The sequence below is a fragment of the Anomaloglossus baeobatrachus genome, unplaced genomic scaffold (assembly GCF_048569485.1).
Source record: "Anomaloglossus baeobatrachus isolate aAnoBae1 unplaced genomic scaffold, aAnoBae1.hap1 Scaffold_98, whole genome shotgun sequence".
NCBI classification, from domain to species: domain Eukaryota; kingdom Metazoa; phylum Chordata; class Amphibia; order Anura; family Aromobatidae; genus Anomaloglossus; species Anomaloglossus baeobatrachus.
This window is the reverse complement of record NW_027445382.1, coordinates 190080-209918: the sequence shown is the minus strand read 5'-3', so window position 1 is coordinate 209918 and position 19839 is coordinate 190080. Positions and strand designations below refer to the sequence as shown.

General features: G+C 48.6%; 1 protein-coding gene across 1 annotated transcript in view; it reads left to right on the top strand.

The window, feature by feature from the left end:
* Positions 1 to 19839, top strand: part of LOC142289579 (uncharacterized) — a 128122-nt gene that overhangs the window by 23867 nt on the left and 84416 nt on the right.

Genomic DNA, 19839 nt, shown 5'->3' with positions numbered 1-19839 from the left:
ATATCCACGATTCCTGCTAATGGAATATTTATATACCTCGGTACCCTTAATGATAGCACTCCAATAATTCTATGCAATAGAATTACGCTGCCACCACCCAGACTTTCTACAGGTAGCTGGGGACCCGTTTCAGATAGCATAAGGCCCTTCGGGTTTTTGGATTCGTATATAAAGCATAAGGAAAGAAACTTACATTTTTTATATATTTAATCCGAAAATAGGCAATGTTTAAAGAATATACAAGAATTTACAAAAGGGAACAATACACATTATGGCATACACAGTTACATTAAAATAAAAGGTATAAAAGTGAAACTTACTAAGCTTGTGCCATAGAAGTGACGTCTGCTTAGGGAGTGGAGGGAACTCCAAGAGAAGAAGATGTTATAATCGGCCAGCATCACCCTTCATGATGCCCTATAAAGTACTGACTGACTGGCCCCCCGAGAGGGCCAGTTCCTATTATGCCTTAGGTGACCCCCCTTCTCTGTGACATTATTTTACAATCTTTGTGGGCTGTGCTTGAGATGGTTACAAAGCTTCTTAATTCTAGGATTTTTCATATCTTTGCTCCCGGGCCACTCAGGTGCAAGATATTAGCGTCATATTTAATATCTCGATTTTTCATTTACATTGATACCAAACACAACGCCTCTAGTACAATTTTACTGGACAATACTAATTTTTTGTGATTCCAGCGATTCCCCGGTAGAACTAGACGGTGCGTTGGGCTCAGCACTCCACAGGGATTCTGGAGATATGTTTTTCATTTTTCTGGCATTAATACAGCCCTTAAAACCTGCTTTGGAAGTTTTCCCGCCAATATAACAAAGAATTGTCTTTCTCTGAATCTTTTGGCTTTAGTTCTACCATTACCCAAAGTCATAAATACCTTAAGCTTCCAGGCCAATCAGATAATCGTCATGACGACCTGTGGCTGGTGAAGAAGAGGAGGGGGATGAAGACCCCTCAACAGTTCTACATGACAGGATTCCTGTGAAATAACGCGTTGCGTTAACTTTTCTAGCCGAGAGAGAGCGCCCCCATCATCACGGCACACGCAGGCACTACCACACTCATCATCTCCGCACACGCAGGCACTATCGCACCCATCATCACCGCACACCCACAGGCATTACCCCAGTGACGTCCCTGCTGACAGCGCGACTCAGTTCAGTTACTGCGTGGAGCTGACAGAGAGCGGTCGTGTTCTATGGCTGCTCCTGTCAGCTTCATGTAGCAGAGCTGGATGCGTCGCGGGACCTCGTGGATTACGCTGGACCTGGAAAGGTATTTGGGGGATTTTAATTAAGTGGGGAAAGAGGGTGTTTTTTGTCTTTTATTCCAAATAAAGTATTTTTTCGGGTTTATGTGTTTATGTACTTTCACTTACAGGCTAATTATGGAATGTGTCTCATAGACGCCTGCCATGATTAACCTAGGACAGTGATGGCGAACCTATGGCACGCGTGCCACCAGGGGCACGCTGAGCCCATTCTGCTGGCACGTGTGCTGTCGCCCGATCCTGCAGCTCCTCCTCTCCCAGGCTGCAGGTGTGTTGCCTAGGAGACGGAGGAGCGTCAGAGAGCGGCGCCGGTGTCGTCTGCTGGCTGCGTGGGATCTGAAGACCCAGCGGCGCGCAGCGGGGGAGGGGTGCAGGAAGGTAAGTTGTGTGTTGCTTTTTTTTTTTTATAACTCGTGTGCGGCTGTGCCAAGGTGGGGATGGGGGGGCAGCGCCAGCATGGGGTGGGGGAACGCACATGCCAGGGTGGGGTGGAGGAGGAGGAACGCACATGCCAGCATGGGGTGGGGGAGGGGGAACGCACATGCCAGCGGGGGGTGGGGGAACGCACATGCCAGCATGGGGTGGGAGAACACACATGCCAGCATGGGGTGGGGGAGGGGGAATGCACATGCCAGCATGGGGTGGGGGAGGGGGAACGCACATGCCAGCATGGGGTGGGGGAGGGGGAACGCACATGCCAGCATGGGGTGGGGGAGGGGGAACGCACATGCCAGCATGGGGTGGGGGAACGCACGATTCCCTGAAAATTGCCCACAGGAAAATTGCCCACAGGAAAAATGCCCACAGGAAAAATGCCCACATGGAAAATTGCCCACACGGAAAATTGCCCACACGGAAAATTGCACACATGGAATATTGCCCACATGGAAAATTGCCCACACAGAAAATCGCCAATTCCAGCATCACAATGTTTCAGATCTATGATATTTGAGGTGCAAGGTGAGGATGTTCACATGATAGGTGATAAACTTGTGATTTACAGTTGACCTAGTGCAAAACTGCAAAAATGCTGAAGATCTGTGGTTTGTAGCAACAGTCTGTCATTATCAGCTATAGATAGATACAGTCTGCTCTCATCTCTCACTGATTCTGCCTTAGGATACTTTATACTTGCGTTGAACGGCATCCGTCACAATGCGTTGTGTGACGCATGTCACGGATGCGTTGTAAATAGTGTGATATAAAGGCAACAGATTCCTGTGAAATAACACGTTGCATTAAGCCAAGAGAGAGCCCCCCATCATCACTGCACACACCCCAGCACTACCGCACTCATCATGATCACTGCACACACCCCAGCACTACCGCACTCCTCATCATCACTGCACACACCCCGGCACTACCGCACTCATCATCATCACCGCACACACCCTGGCACTACCGCACCTATCACCGCACACACTACCGCACCTATCATCACCGCACACACTCCCGCACTACCGCACTCATCATCATCACTGCACACACCCCGGCACTACCGCACTCATCATCATCACCGCACACACGCAGGCACTACTGCACTCATCATTATCACTTCACACACGCAGGCACTACCGCACTCATCATCACCGCATACACACCAGCACTACCGCTCCCTTCGTCACCGCACACATTACCTCAGTGACGTCCCCGCTGACAGCGTGACTCACTTCAGTTGCTGCCTGGAGCTGACAGAGTGGCGGTGTTCTATGGCCGTTCCTGTCAGCTTCATGTAGCAGAGCTGGATGCGTCGCGGGACCTCGTGGATTACGCTGGACCTGGAAAGGTATTTGGGGGATTTTAATAAAGTGGGGAAAGAGGGTGTTTTTTGTCTTTTATTCCAAATAAAGTATTTTTTCGGGTTTATGTGTTTATGTACTTTCACTTACAGGCTAATTATGGAATGTGTCTCATAGACGCCTGCCATGATTAACCTAGGACAGTGATGGCGAACCTATGGCACGCGTGCCACCAGGGGCACGCTGAGCCCATTCTGCTGGCACGCGTGCTGTCGCCCGATCCTGCAGCTCCTCCTCTCCCAGGCTGCAGGTGTGTTGCCTAGGAGACGGAGGAGCGTCAGAGAGCGGCGCCGGTGTCGTCTGCTGGCTGCGTGGGATCTGAAGACCCAGCGGCGCGCAGCGGGGGAGGGGTGCAGGAAGGTAAGTTGTGTGTTGCTTTTTTTTTTTTATAACTCGTGTGCGGCTGTGCCAAGGTGGGGATGGGGGGGCAGCGCCAGCATGGGGTGGGGGAACGCACATGCCAGGGTGGGGTGGAGGAGGAGGAACGCACATGCCAGCATGGGGTGGGGGAGGGGGAACGCACATGCCAGCGGGGGGTGGGGGAACGCACATGCCAGCATGGGGTGGGAGAACACACATGCCAGCATGGGGTGGGGGAGGGGGAATGCACATGCCAGCATGGGGTGGGGGAGGGGGAACGCACATGCCAGCATGGGGTGGGGGAGGGGGAACGCACATGCCAGCATGGGGTGGGGGAGGGGGAACGCACATGCCAGCATGGGGTGGGGGAACGCACGATTCCCTGAAAATTGCCCACAGGAAAATTGCCCACAGGAAAAATGCCCACATGGAAAATTGCCCACACGGAAAATTGCCCACACAGAAAATTGCACACATGGAATATTGCCCACATGGAAAATTGCCCACACAGAAAATCGCCAATTCCAGCATCACAATGTTTCAGATCTATGATATTTGAGGTGCAAGGTGAGGATGTTCACATGATAGGTGATAAACTTGTGATTTACAGTTGACCTAGTGCAAAACTGCAAAAATGCTGAAGATCTGTGGTTTGTAGCAACAGTCTGTCATTATCAGCTATAGATAGATACAGTCTGCTCTCATCTCTCACTGATTCTGCCTTAGGATACTTTATACTTGCGTTGAACGGCATCCGTCACAATGCGTTGTGTGACGCATGTCACGGATGCGTTGTAAATAGTGTGATATAAAGGCAACAGATTCCTGTGAAATAACACGTTGCATTAAGCCAAGAGAGAGCCCCCCATCATCACTGCACACACCCCAGCACTATCGCACTCATCATGATCACTGCACACACCCCGGCACTACCGCACTCCTCATCATCACTGCACACACCCCGGCACTACCGCACTCATCATCATCACCGCACACACCCTGGCACTACCGCACCTATCACCGCACACACTACCGCACCTATCATCACCGCACACACTCCCGCACTACCGCACTCATCATCATCACTGCACACACCCCGGCACTACCGCACTCATCATCATCACCGCACACACGCAGGCACTACTGCACTCATCATTATCACTGCACACACGCAGGCACTACCGCACTCATCATCACCGCATACACACCAGCACTACCGCTCCCTTCGTCACCGCACACATTACCTCAGTGACGTCCCCGCTGACAGCGTGACTCACTTCAGTTGCTACCTGGAGCTGACAGAGTGGCGGTGTTCTATGGCCGTTCCTGTCAGCTTCATGTAGCAGAGCTGGATGCGTCGCGGGACCTTGTGTGGATTACGCCGGACCTGGAGGGGTATTTGGGGATTAATTATAACCAAGAAATTGTATAGTGATAGGAGTCAATATGAAGAAAACCAAAAAGAAAATACTGCTAAAAAGGTACTTTATTCTAATCAAATATTAAAAGCTATGAGTATAAAAACAATGCTTATACATAATAATTACAATAATACGTTTTAAGTGGGTGTAGAAGAGTGGTAGATCCGATTAGTGGGGATAGTGCTGTTTGTTTGCTATTCTCAGGGTAGGGGCAACAATAGTAGTTGCACTTCTTGCTCCAATAAACTAAGATAAGGAGATTGGGGGATGAAATATCTATCCCTCCCTTTCACCTACCTACCAGCGGAGGTGCACCATAAATTATTGGGTACCCCCCGCTCCACGTCGTCTCTCCCTAATATCTCCCTGCAACTAATCAGTTACGCACGGGAGACCCACCACCAGGAAAAATAGTCGTGCAAATAGTCACAATAAGTAGTTCAGGCATATATAGGTATATTATAGCCACTAATAGATATTATATAGATCTCAGACCAAAAAATTATTTGTTATATATATATATGGATGTAAAATCCCAGCAGGGAATAACTTATCTGCCGAGACCATCCAGTACTCTATCCCGACGCGTTTCCCCCCTGTATTTTTCTAGGGGTTCATCAGGGGAATGATCCGAGGTAGATCTCTAAGAAAAATACAACATATCCATAGTATAATATAATATCTTGTTCTATTTCAAAAATCTAAAAGGTTCTCAAAGAGAAAGTGGAACCACTAATAATAGTGTATGATGGGGACATACCTTGTAGCTTTATAAATGACGGTCAAGAAACAGTGTGGAATCAGCCGCCCATAATAGGGTTAATCATTCGATGCGTAATGAATGGCTGCTTTCAGAGTTCTGCATGTCCCATAATGTCGACTATCATATACTGCGGCTTCCCTTATCCATCACTGTCTTATAAGTGATTTAAGTTCTTACCGTTCCCGCCTCCCAGTTTCGCTCCGGAAGTGCTTGATATGTCACTTCCGCATCCGCTCACTGGGACTGCATCGCGACGCACCACGGCGACTAACCGGAAATGACCGGGAGGTCACTTCCGCAACTGCGCAGTACAGTGCGTTCCATTGGTTTCTAGCCGGAAGCGGTCATCCAGCGTCACTTCCGGTACGCGGCTTCTCCATTCCTCCCCATCATCCTGCGTTCCAAAATGTCTAGGAAGCAGCCAATGACATCACTTCCAGTGTACGATTCTTATAGACCTCCCCACACATACTGCATTCAACAGTACCGAGCCGGAGATAGCTAAATAGCATTAATTCCACCTTACAAATTCTCCAGTCCTCAATGTATCTCCTCAAAGCCATATGGTTTTATCATGCCTTCCAGGACATGTGAAAAATATATGTCCCGGTGCCTTATGAGTTGTTACTATGGGGAAGATTATAAGTATTTCCATCTATTAAACCCCATATATGCCACACAAAAGGTGATGGCCCACTATCTAGGAAGGCAATCTATTTTCAATTATCTAGGAGTACTTAGGAGGCAATTAGATAATACGGAGGTCTAATCTCAAAGAGAACCTATCACCTAAATGCACAGAATTAAATTACATACGTATATTAAAATTCTGACACGAATTTCTACTGTCAGACAAAACAACATGACAAAATTATCAAAATTAGCCTGGCTATACTTGTAAATATGATACCTCTCGGGTATAGCAACATACATTAGGGCTCATATGACAATTCTAAATAAAGCTGGTGTAACTGAGAACCTCATTAAGTCCTTTTGGACTGACTGTATCAAGTAAAAATGTCCACCGTGCCTCTCTCTGAAGGATTTTAATATCCCAATTACCTTTCCTGATTGGCCTAGGGACGACTTCGATTCCCTGGAATCGTATACTTTTTAGATCTCCTTGATGACACATGTTCACATGTCTCGCTATAGGCGTGTCGCGTTTGTGAATTATATCACCTATATGTTCTCCTATGCGGACACGTAACTGGCGTTTTGTCTTGCCAATATAACTCAGCGGGCATGTACACGTGCACCTATACACTAGCCCCTCCGTCCGGCAGTTGGCAAAGTCCCTAATATAAAAAACTCTTCCCGATTGATGATTACTGAAGGTTTTATTCTGATCAATAAAGGGACAGAACTTACAAGACCCACACCTAAAAGTTCCATGGGGCTTTCTTTCTAGCCATGAACCTGGTGCTTTTTCTGCCACATAGTGGCTATGTACTACATAGTCTTTGATAGTCTTGCCTCTTCTGTAAGTAACGCTCGGATGAGGTGTGATGTAATCACAAATATCGGGGTCCGATCTTAAAATCCCCCAATGTCGTCTTAGTATGTGCATGATCTTGGTATTTTCATCATCATATGAACCAATCAGTCTGGTAATATTTTCTTGTTCCGGTTTAGGTTTAGGACTTAGCAATGTAGCCCTGTATTTGGGGATTAACAAAGTGGTGAAAGAGGGTGGTTTTCATTCTTTTATTCCAAATAAAGTATTTTTTCGGGTGTATGTGTTTATTTACTTTCACTTACAGGTTAATCATTGTGGTTGTCTCATAGACACCTGCCATGATTAACCTAGGACTTAGTGGCAGCTATGGGCTGATGCCATTAACTCCTTATTACCTCGATTTGCCACTGCACCAGGGCAATTCGGGATGAGCAGGGTAGAGTCCCGGGACTGTCGCATCTAATGGATGCGGCAATTCCGGGCGGCTGCTGGCTGATATTGTTGGGCTGGGGGGCTCCCCATAACGTGGGGCTCCCCATCCTGAGATTACATTCTTTAAATGTGTGACTTTATCTTGGCTGGTATCAAAATTAGGGGGGACCGCATGCCGTTTTTTAAATTATTTATTGTACTGCACGATATAGACCTCCCACCGGCGGCTGAGATTGGTTGCAGTGAGACAGCTGTCACTCAGCATGGGGGCGGGTCTGACTGCAACCAATCATAGGCACTGGTGGGTGAGGGAAGCAGTGAATACTAGATGGAATAATGAGCGGCCAGAATTTTCAAAAGAGGAAAAGCCGCCGGAGCTTTGTGACAACTGTGCAGCGCCGCGCCCGTGATCGGTGAGTATGAGAGAGGGGGTGAGACCAGGAGTGATTTTAAATGATTTTGATCGTTCTGCTAGACATGCTGAGCATGCTCAGTATAACGTGACGGTATCCGTCAGTGGATTCCGCCGCTTAGCACATAGCGGCGGAATCCGCCACCATAGACAATCATTAGACACCTTGGCGGATTCCAACAGAGGTGCGTTATTTTAACGACCCAAAAAACGCTACATGTAGCATTTCCTCCGCTCGAGGCAGCGTCAAAATAACGACGCAGCATCGTCCAGCAGATGGAACGCAGACACTTGCGTTACAGTGCATTGTCAATACAAGTCTATGGTGAATAGCGCAGTGCGTTAACGGACTGCGCTATTCCCCATAGCGGCAGTTTGCGCTGAACGCAAGTGTGAAAGTAGCCTTACTCCTCCCACCAGCCTAAAACAGCAGCACATGCAGAACCAGCAGCAGTGTGATCCAGAGGAGCAATCACTACTATCTGTACTCACAAAAGTATAACTGTATTATCTGTTGAGTTACATGGGACTGCAAGTCACATCTAATGCATTATCATCTCAGTGGGAGCCCACCAAAAGCAGGGTGCTGTTGGCAGAGATAGTTGGTCCTGAAATCCCCAAAGGCACAGCAGAAAGGTGAGACTGTCGCTTGTACGACCTCGTATTTGTGCTGTAAATGTATGATATGTTTTTTGCAGGGCCGCCATCAGAGCATGACTACTGTGACTGCTGTAGGGGGCCCAGTGAAGAGAGGGGGCCTGGACAGGCCAGGGGTAATTACTTAGCTTTGTTAAGCCCTGGGCAGGCCAGGCCTCCCCTCTTCACCGGGTCCCAGTCACAGCCGTAGCAAAGGGGCTCTGCTGTTTCAGCCACTGCGCACACACACACTGGTAAAACAAGGCCGGAAACAAGGCGCATGGAGCAGAGCAGGGAGGCGGCGCGTCATCCCGCAGCCCATGTGATGAGGTCATCACTCTGCGCCTCATCACAGTGCTGCGGGCAACGCGGAGGTGGCGAGGACACGGCATCCGGCGGGGAAAGGTAGGCACTCGGTGAGCTGAACACCACCGGTGATGGGGGGCGGGGGCGCCCCTGCCTTGCTTTAGCTGAGGGGTTGGAACCACGGGCCTGCAATGACTTTTTCTGTGCCCCTGGGCAGATTCCCGGGGGCCGCAGTGCTCCGGTGCTTACATACAAATGTGGTTGGGACTGTGTGAGCGGGTTTAGCTGTGTGCCTGGAGTCCCCCCTCTGTTGTGTGCCTGCTCTCCAGTGAGGTCAGCCCCCTAATGCTGTGTACAGCCCCCCCAATGCTGTGTGCAGTCCTCTAGTGCTGCATGTAGCCCCCTCAATGCTATGTGCAGCCCCTCCGGTGCTATGTGCAGCCCCCTAGCACTGTGTGCAAGCCCCCAGTGTTGTGTACATGTTCTCAGTGCTGTGTGCAGCCCACCCAATGCTGTGTGCATCCCCTTAGTGCTGTGTGCAGCCCCCAATGCTGTGTGCAGCCCCCCAGTGCTCTGTGCCACCCCCCCGTGCTCTGTTCTGCCCCCCCCAGGGCTCTGTGCCACCCGCCAGTGCTCTGTACAGCTCCCCAGTGCTCTGTCTGTGCAGCCCCCTCCAGTGCGGTTTATCACCACCAGTGTTGTGTTCCGTCCAATGCTGTGTACCACCTCCAGTGTTGTTTGCTTCCCCTAGTGATGTCTGTACTCTGCAATTGCTGACCGTGCCACCCAGTGATGTCCATGCCCCCCCCCTAGTGATATCTGTGCCCCCTAGTGATGTCTGTGTCCCCCTAGGGATGTTCGTGCCAACCTAGGGATGTCTGTGCTCACCTAGGGATGTATGTGCCTCCTTAGGGATGTCTGTGTACCCCTCTAGTGATGTCTGTGTACCCCTCTAGTGATGTCTGTGTACCCCACCTAGTGATGTCTGTGTACCCCCCTAGATGTCTGTGTATCCCCCTAGTGATGTCTGTGCGCCCCCCCTAGTGACGTTTGTAAAGTAATTTTTTTAGGGAAACACTTCTTTTTCTGGAACAACTTCAAGGGTGCTAACACTTTTGGCCGTGTGTATTTGTGTGTGTGTATGTATGTATGTATCTACAGCATATGTGTATATATATATATATATATAATATCCAGAGTTGCCTGGGTTGGTAGCTGTCTCTCTCTCCCTCACTGTCCCTCTCTCCCAGCCTCACTCTGTCTGCCTGTCTGTCTCTGCCTCTTTCCCTGTCTGCCTCTTTCCCTCTCCCTATCTGTCTCTCTCCCTATCTGTCTCTCTCCCTATCTGTCTCTCTCCCTGTCTGCCTCTCTCCCTGTCTGCCTCTCTCTATTTGTCTCTTTCACTGTCTGTCTCTCTCTGTCTCTCTCTGTCTCTTTCTCTCTCTGTCTCGCTCTCTGTCTCCCCTCCGATATCATATTATCTCATACATAAGCTTCTTATACTAAGAATGTCCTTTGTTCCTATAGCAACCAATCACAGTTCCTATTAATGACCTGTAGCTCCCAGCTCTGTTGACTTTAATGGAGGCAGGATTTTTGGTGAAAAACTAAAGTGTGGGGTTAAATTTTCTCATAAAAACATAGTCTGACAGTCCCTGAATCACATGACGCATCTGGAAAATGTTGTGATTGTAAATGTGACGGTGCGGATTCCTTTAGCGGACATACACACATAGATACATACAGCTTTATATATTAGATTATATATATATGCACACACACACGTTTTTCCAAGCATGGCGTCAGGAGTGTGGAAGGTTTGAGGGGTGGAGGCAGAGCTGGGGTGCCACCTATATGGGGTCTCAAGGGGGCCCAAAAATTTTGCCAGTATGGGGTCCTGAAATTCCTAGTGGCGGGCCTGTGTTTTTGCAGTGGTGTAACTAGAGTCCAATGGGCCCCAGTGTGAAATTTGGACCTGCTCCCACCACTCACACATGTTTTTCACATGTATGGGCCCTTAGCATTCTAAGGGTGGCTTGCACACTACGACATTGCAGGTGCGATGTCGGTGGGGTCAAATCGAAAGTGACGCACATCCGGCGTCACTTGCGATGTCGTAGTGTGTAAAACCTTTTTGATACGATGAACAAGCGCAAAAGCTTCGTTATCATATCATCGGTGTATTCTCCGACATTTCCATAATGCCGGTGCATCGACAGGTACGATGTCGTTCCTCGTTCCTGCGGCAGCACACATCGCTGTGTGTAAAGCTGCAGGAGCGAGGAACATCTTCTACCTGCCTCCCGGCTGCAATGAGAGGGAAGGAGGTGGGCGGGATGGTTACATCGTGCTCATCTCCGCCCCCTCCGTTGCTATTGGCCGCCTGCCGTGTGACGTCGCTGTGACGCCGCACGGCCCGCGCCCTTAGGAAGGAGGCGGGTCGCCGGCCAGAGCGACGTCGCAGGACAGGTGAGTGCATGTGAAGCTGCCGTAGCGATAATGTTCGCTACGGCAGCAATCACAAGATATCGCACGTACGACGGGGGCGGGGACTAACGCACTTGACCGCAGCATCGGCTTGCGATGTCGTAATGTGCAAAGCCCGCCTAACTTCTACCAAGACTTATGAACTGCCTCCCCTCCCCCTCCTGGTATATATGCCTATCATCCTGGTGAATATGTCCTCATCCTGGTATATATGTCCCAATGCTGGTATATAAGGTCCTCATCCTGGTATGTATGGTCCACGTTGTCTCAATCCTGTTATATATGCCCCCTTCCTGGTATATATGTTCCCATTCTGGTTTACATGGTCCCCAATCCTAGTGGGCATTCATGTCTGTTGGCAATTTTCTGTGAACATTTTTCACATATCATGTGAACATCCTCACCTTGCACCTCAAATATCATAGATCTGAAACTTTCTGATGCTGCAATTGGCAATTTTCTGTGTGGGAAATTTTCCATGTGGGAAATTTTCTGTGTGGGCAACTTTCCGTGTGGGCAACTTTCCATGTGGGCAATTTTCCGTGTGGGCAATTTTCCATGTGGGCAATTTTCCATGTGGGCAATTTTCCGTGTGGGCAATTTTCCTGTGGGCAATTTTCATGTGGGCATTTTTCCTGTGGGCAATTTTCCTGTGGGCATTTTTCTGGTCACCGGAACGCACATGCCAGCATGGGGTGGGGGAGGGGGAACGCACATGCCAGCATGGGGTGGGGGAGGGGGAACGCACATGCCAGCATGGGGTGGGAGAACACACATGCCAGCATGGGGTGGGAGAACACACATGCCAGCATGGGGTGGGAGAACACACATGCCAGCATAGGGGGGATGACATGCATGCCAGGATGGGGGGGAAACATGCTTGCCAGGATGGGGAACAATGCATGCCAGGATGGGGAAACATGCATGGCAAGATGGGGAAAAATACATGCCAGGATGGAGGAAACATGCATGCCAGGATGGGGAAAACATGCATGCCAGGATGGGGAAACATGCATGCCAGGATGGAGGAAACATGCATGCCAGGATGGAGGAAACATGCATGCCAGGATGGGGGAAACATGCATGCCAGGATGGGGAAACATGCATGCCAGGATGGGGAAAACATGCATGCCAGGATGGAGGAAACATGCATGCCAGGATGGGGAAACATGCATGCCAGGATGGAGGAAACATGCATGCCAGGATGGAGGAAACATGCATGCCAGGATGGGGAAACATGCATGCCAGGATGGAGGAAACATGCATGCCAGGATGGAGGAAACATGCATGCCAGGATGGGGAAACATGCATGCCAGGATGGAGGAAACATGCATGCCAGGATGGGGAAACATGCATTCCAGGATGGGGAAAACATGCATGCCAGGATGCAGGAAACATGCCACGATAGGGTACATTTACCTGGATGGGGGTAAATTAACCAGGATTGGGAACATTTACCAGGAATGGGGTACATGCCGGGATGGGGGAACATTTATAAAGCCCACTTTACACGTTGCAATTAGTTGTACAATCGCATTTGCGATGTGACACGCCCAGGTTGCATACGGGATCTTATGAGATTGCACGTTGGTCGTTCATTTGCTGTCACACGTGCGTTAGTAGTCGATGTTAAATTGGTCATTTTTGTGTGCGATCCTTTAGATCATGTGTTCTGTGACGTATGCATTGGGCACCCTTTTTTTTTTTTATTATTTATTGACTTGCCAAGCGTGTGTAATGTGTACAGAGGCATTTTTACTATGTCATCTGCCATTCAGCTCTGCTACATGGCCGCTGACAGCAGACACAGACAGCCATGTAGCAGCGGTGAATGGTAGTTGACAGCAGACACAGGCAGAGCCGCACTGTCAGAATGAACTCGGGTGAACCTCACCCGACTTCACGGTCATGCTGCGGCTCTGTCTGTGCCGCGTCCTGATTAGCGGTCACCAGTGAAGACTCACCGGTGACCGCTAATCTCCTAAGTTACTGAAGTTAGCAGCCCTCTCTCATACTCACCAATCCCCGATCCCCGGCGCTGCACGGCATTCACACTGCTCCGGCGGCTTTTACTGTTTTGAAAAAGCCGGCCGCCCATTAAACAATTTCGTATTCCCTGCTTTCCCCGCCCACTTGCGCCTATGATTGGTTACAGTGAGACACGCCCCCACTCTGAGTGACAGGTGTCAGACTGCACCCAATCACAGCAGCCGGTGGGCGTGTTTATACTGTGCAGTGAAATAAATAATTAAATAATTAAAAAAAACGGCGTGCGGTTCCCCCCAATTTAAAACCAGCCAGATAAAGCCATACGGCTGAAGGCTGGTATTCTCAGGATGGGGAGCTCCACGTTATGGGGAGCCCCCCACCCTAACAATATCAGCCAACAGGCGCCCAGAATTGCCGCATACATTATATGCGACAGTTCTGGGACTGTACCCGGCTCTTCCCGATTTGCCCTGGTGCGGTGGCAAATCGGGGTAATAAGGATTTATTGGCAGCCCATAGCTGCCAATAAGTCCTAGATTAATCATGTCAGGCGTCTATGAGACACCCTCCATGATTAATCTGTAAATTACAGTAAATAAACACACACGCCCGAAAAAATCCTTTATTAGAAATAAAAAACACACACATATACCCTGGTTCACCACTTTAATCAGCCCCAAAAAGCCCTCCATGTCCGGCGTACTCCAGGATGATGCAGCGTCGCTTCCAGCAGTGCTGCATGGAGGTGACCGGAGCTGCAGCAGACACAGCCGCTCCGGTCACCTCCACGCAGCTAATGAAGACAGCCGCGTGATCAGCTGAGCTGTCACTGAGGTTACCCGCTGTCACTGGATCCAGCGGTGGATGCAGCGGTGGCCGCGGGTAACCTCAGTGACAGATCAGCTGATCGCGCGGCTGTCTTCATTTGCTGTGTGGAGGTGACCGGAGCGGCGGTGTATTCTGCAGCTCCGGTCACCTCCATACAGCACTGCTGGAAGCGACGCTGGAGCATCCTGGATTACGCCGGACATGGAGGGCTTTTTGGGGCTGATTAAAGTGGTGAACCAGGGTATATGTTTGTGTTTTTTATTTCTAATAAAGGATTTTTTCGGGTGTGTGTGTTTATTTACTGTAATTTACAGATTAATCATGGAGGGTGTCTCAGACGCTTAACATGATTAATCTAGGACTTATTGGCAGCTATGGGCTGCCAATAAATCCTTATTACCCCGATTTGCCAACGCACCAGGGCAAATCGGGAAGAGCCGGGTACAGTCCCAGAACTGTCGCATATAATGTATGCGGCAATTCTGGGCGGCTGTTGGCTGATATTGTTAGGGTGGGGGGCTCCCCATAACGTGGGGCTCCCCATCCTGAGAATACCAGCCTTCAGCCGTATGGCTTTATCTGGCTGGTTTTAAAATTGGGGGGAACCGCACGCCGTTTTTTTTAATTATTTAATTATTTATTTCACTACACAGTATAGACACGCCCACCGGCTGCTGTGATTGGGTGCAGTGTGACACCTGTCACTCAGAGTGGGGGCGTGTCTCACTGTAACCAATCATAGGCGCCGGTGGGCGGGGAAAGCAGGGAATACGAAATTGTTTAATGGGCGGCCGGCTTTTTCAAAACAGTAAAAGCCGCCGGAGCAGTGTGAATGCCGTGCAGCGCCGGGGATCGGGGATCGGTGAGTATATGAGAGAGAGGGATAGACTGACATGGACAGAGAGAGAGGGACAGAGATAGTGACCGACTGACAGAGATTAGTGAATGACAGACATTGTGAGGCGCTTCAGAACGCAGCTTTTCAGCTGCGCTCTGAAGCGGACCTTTTTTAAGCTGCGGTGCAGAGCGCACACCTGCGCACATAGCATCAGACACCAAAATCGTATGAGGGATGTCACACGTTACAATTCACTAGGTTCGTGCAACAAAACGCTCAATTCTAGAGAATGATACGATGTGTTTGCGATCAACGGTTTTGCGTTCAATCCTGATCGCTCGTAGATGTCACACGCAGGTACCTCACAAACGATGCCGGATGTGCGTCACTTACAACTTGACCCCAACGACGGATTGTGAGATATATTGAAGCGTGTGTAGCGGGCTTTAGGATGGGCAATATGTCAGGATGGGGTACATTTACCAGGATGGGGCCATGATGGGGACAAATATACCAGAATGTAGTAAATATATGTCAGGATGGGGGACATGTTTACCAGGAAGTGGCCAGGAAGGGGGACATAACTACACAATGAAGGGGAGGGGAGCAACTCGTACATCTTTATGGGTTTTCAAGATGTTCAGACTTTGACATGTAGATGTGGATTACAGGGTGACATCTGATTGCATTCCAGGCTAAAATCTCTGTGTAATATGCTGCAATTTTTTTCCAGAAAGATCAATCCAACTGCTGTGTCTGGAAAGGGCAGGGGCTCAGCTTCAATGTGTGGTAAGCATGCATAAGCATGATGCCCACTGCTGAAGAGAAGACTGCAAAGGTAAGGTTACAATCAATTATTTACATAATACGATTGGTTGGCACTTCGGAAAAAAAAATTGGGTTTAGGGCTACAGTTTGGGCACTCGGCCTGTAAAAAGTTCGCCATGACTGACCTAGGACTTAATGGCAGCTATGGGCTGCTGCCATTAACTCCTTATTACCCCGATTGCCACAGCAGCAGGGCAATTCGTGATAAGCCGGGTAGAGTCCCGGGACTGTCGCATCTAATGGATGTGGCAATTCCGGGCTTCTACCGGCTGTTATTTTTAGGCTGTGGGGCTCCCCATCCTGAGAATACCAGCCTTCAGCTGTGTGGCTTTAACTTGGCTGGTATCAAAATTGGGGGGGGACTGCTCGCCGTTTTTTTTAAAAAAAATTTATTTATTGGACTGCACGATATAGACCCGCCCACTGACGGCTGTGATTGGTTGCAGTGAGACAGCTGTCACTCAGCGTGGGGGCGTGACTGACTGCAACCAGTCATAGGCACCGGTGGGCGGGGGAAGCAGTGAATACTAAATGGAATAATGAGCGGCTGGCATTTTCAAAAGAGAAGAAGCCGCCAGAGAAGTGTGACAGCCGTGCAGCGCCACGCCGGTGATCGGTGAGTATGAGAGAGGGAGAGACAGACCAACAGAGAGTTGGAGACCGAGAGAGAGCGAGACCAGGAGTGCTTTCAAACTATTTATAACGTTCTGCTGGACATGCTGAGCATGCTCCGTAGAACGTGACTGAGTCCTGCACTGGAATCCGTCGCCAAACACATGACGACGGAATCCAGCACCATAGACATTCATTATGCCTCGTAACGGATCCCAACGGAGTCCTGCGGAGTGCCTTTTTTTTTTTTTTTCTACAGCAACAAAAAACGCTACATTCAGCGTTCCCTCCGCTCGACGATCACTGACGGTCAGTGACAAAACAACTGATGCGTCGCAAGTAGAGTTGAGCGCGGTTCGTGGTTCGTGGTTCTCCAGTTCGCGGCTCGAGTGATTTTGGGGCATGTTCTAGATCGAACTAGAACTCGAGCTTTTTGCAAAAGCTCGGTAGTTCTAGAAACGTTCGAGAACGGTTCTAGCAGCCAAAAAACAGCTAAATCATAGCTTGGTTTCTGCTGTAATAGTGTAAGTCACTCTGTGAATCAAACTATTATCACATTTCAGTGTATAGTGTGCGTGAACAGCGCCTTCAGATCACTGCTGTTTCTATAATGGCGATCGCCATTTTTTTTTTTTTTTTTTCTTGTCTTCCTTCCCTAAGCGCGCGCGTCTTGTGGGGCGGGCCAGCATGTCAGCCAATCCCAGACACACACACAGCTAAGTGGACTTTGAGCCAGAGAAGCAACGGCATGTGTGATAGGATGTCCATGTCACATGTCCCTGCATTATAAAACCGGACATTTTCTTCACGGACGCCATTATCTGCCTTCTGCGTCTTTGGTGTCAGACATCACTGTCGCAGCTCCGTCTTCCTGAGTCCTATAGCCGATACAGCTGTATGCGCTGCATACACAGCGTTAGACAGCTTAGGGAGAGCACTTTATAGCAGTCCTTTTAAGGGCTCCAACCGGCAGGGTCAGAGAGCCATAGGTGACAGGTCCTGAAAACAGCGCCAGCGTCTGTGTAGCCCAGGTCAGGGATTTCCTACCTGCATTTCACCATTAGGAGGGAATAGAAAGGCAGGCTTCCATTCCTCTACCCAGAGCACCACAATCCTGCCACTGTACCCTCTTGTCCTCTGCACACTCCAACTGATAACTAAGCCATTATACTAGCAAACACTCAGTGTACCTAGTGGCATCCTATACGTGGCTATTGGACTTTGCTATAGTCCCACTAGTGCAAAGACATTTGCAGAGCGCGTCTGCCTGCATTGCACACTACAACTCATTCTAACCAAGCCATTATACTAGCAAACACTCAGTGTACCTAGTGGCATCCTATACGTGGCTATTGGACTTTGCTATAGTCCCACTAGTGCAAAGACATTTGCAGAGCGCGTCTGCCTGCATTGCACACTACAACTCATTCTAACCAAGCCATTATACTAGCAAACACTCAGTGTACCTAGTGGCATCCTATACGTGGCTATTGGACTTTGCTATAGTCCCACTAGTGCAAAGACATTTGCAGAGCGCGTCTGCCTGCATTGCACACTCCAACTCATTAAAACCAAGCCATTATACTAGCAAACACTCAGTGTACCTAGTGGCATCCTATACGTGGCTATTGGACTTTGCTATAGTCCCACTAGTGCAAAGACATTTGCATAGCGCGTCTGCCGGCATTGCACACTCAAACTCATTTTAACTAAGCCATTATACTAGCAAACACTCAGTGTACCTAGTGGCATCCTATACGTGGCTATTGGACTTTGCTATAGTCCCACTAGTGCAAAGACATTAGCAGAGCACATCTGCCTGCATTGCACACTACAACTCATTCTAACCAAGCCATTATACTAGCAAACACTCAGTGTACCTAGTGGCATCCTATACGTGGCTATTGGACTTTGCTATAGTCCCACTAGTGCAAAGACATTTGCAGAGCGCGTCTGCCTGCATTGCACACTCCAACTCATTAAAACCAAGCCATTATACTAGCAAACACTCAGTGTACCTAGTGGCATCCTATACGTGGCTATTGGACTTTGCTATAGTCCCACTAGTGCAAAGACATTTGCATAGCGCGTCTGCCTGCATTGCACACTCAAACTCATTTTAACTAAGCCATTATACTAGCAAACACTCAGTGTACCTAGTGGCATCCTATACGTGGCTATTGGACTTTGCTATAGTCCCACTAGTGCAAAGATATTAGCAGAGCACATCTGCCTGCATTGCACACTCCAACTTTTTTAAACTAAGCAATTTTACTAGCAAACACTCAGTGTACCTAGTGGCATCCTAAACGTGGCTATTGGACTTTGCTATAGTCCCACTAGTGCAAAGACATTTGCAGAGCACGTCTGCCTGCATTGCACACTACAACTCATTGTTACTAAGCCATTATACTAGCAAACACTCAGTGTACCTAGTTGTATCCTAAACGTGGCTATTGTACTTTTGTCTATTCACAGTATTGGAACGATATTTGCAGCACGTCTGCCTGCATTGCACACTCTAACTTTTTTAAACTCAGCCATTTATAGTAGCAAACACTCAGTGTACCTAGTTGTATCCTAAACGTGGCTATTGTACTTTTGTCAATTCACAGTATTGGAACGTTATTTGCAGCACGTCTGCCTGCATTGCACACTCTAACTTTTTTAAACTCAGCCATTATACTAGCAAACACTCAGTGTACCTAGTTGTATCCTAAACGTGGCTATTGTACTTTTGTCAATTCACAGTATTGGAACGTTATTTGCAGGACGTCTGCCTGCATTGCACACTCAAACTTTTTTAAACTCAGCCATTTATAGTAGCAAACACTCAGTGTACCTAGTTGTATCCTAAACGTGGCTATTGTACTTTTGTCAATTCACAGTATTGGAACGTTATTTGCAGCACGTCTGCCTGCATTGCACACTCAAACTTTTTTAAACTCAGCCATTATACTAGCAAACACTCAGTGTACCTAGTTGTATCCTAAACGTGGCTATTGTACTTTTGTCTATTCACAGTATTGGAACGTTATTTGCAGCACGTCTGCCTGCATTGCACACTCAAACTTTTTTAAACTCAGCCATTATACTAGCAAACACTCAGTGTACCTAGTTGTATCCTAAACGTGGCTATTTTACTTTTGTCTATTCACAGTATTGGAACGTTATTTGCAGCACGTCTGCCTGCATTGCACACTCAAACTTTTTTAAACTCAGCCATTATACTAGCAAACACTCACTGTACCTAGTTGTATCCTAAACGTGGCTATTGTACTTTTGTCAATTCACAGTATTGGAACGATATTTGCAGGACATCTGCCTGCATTGCACACTCAAACTTTTTTAAACTCAGCCATTATACTAGCAAACACTCACTGT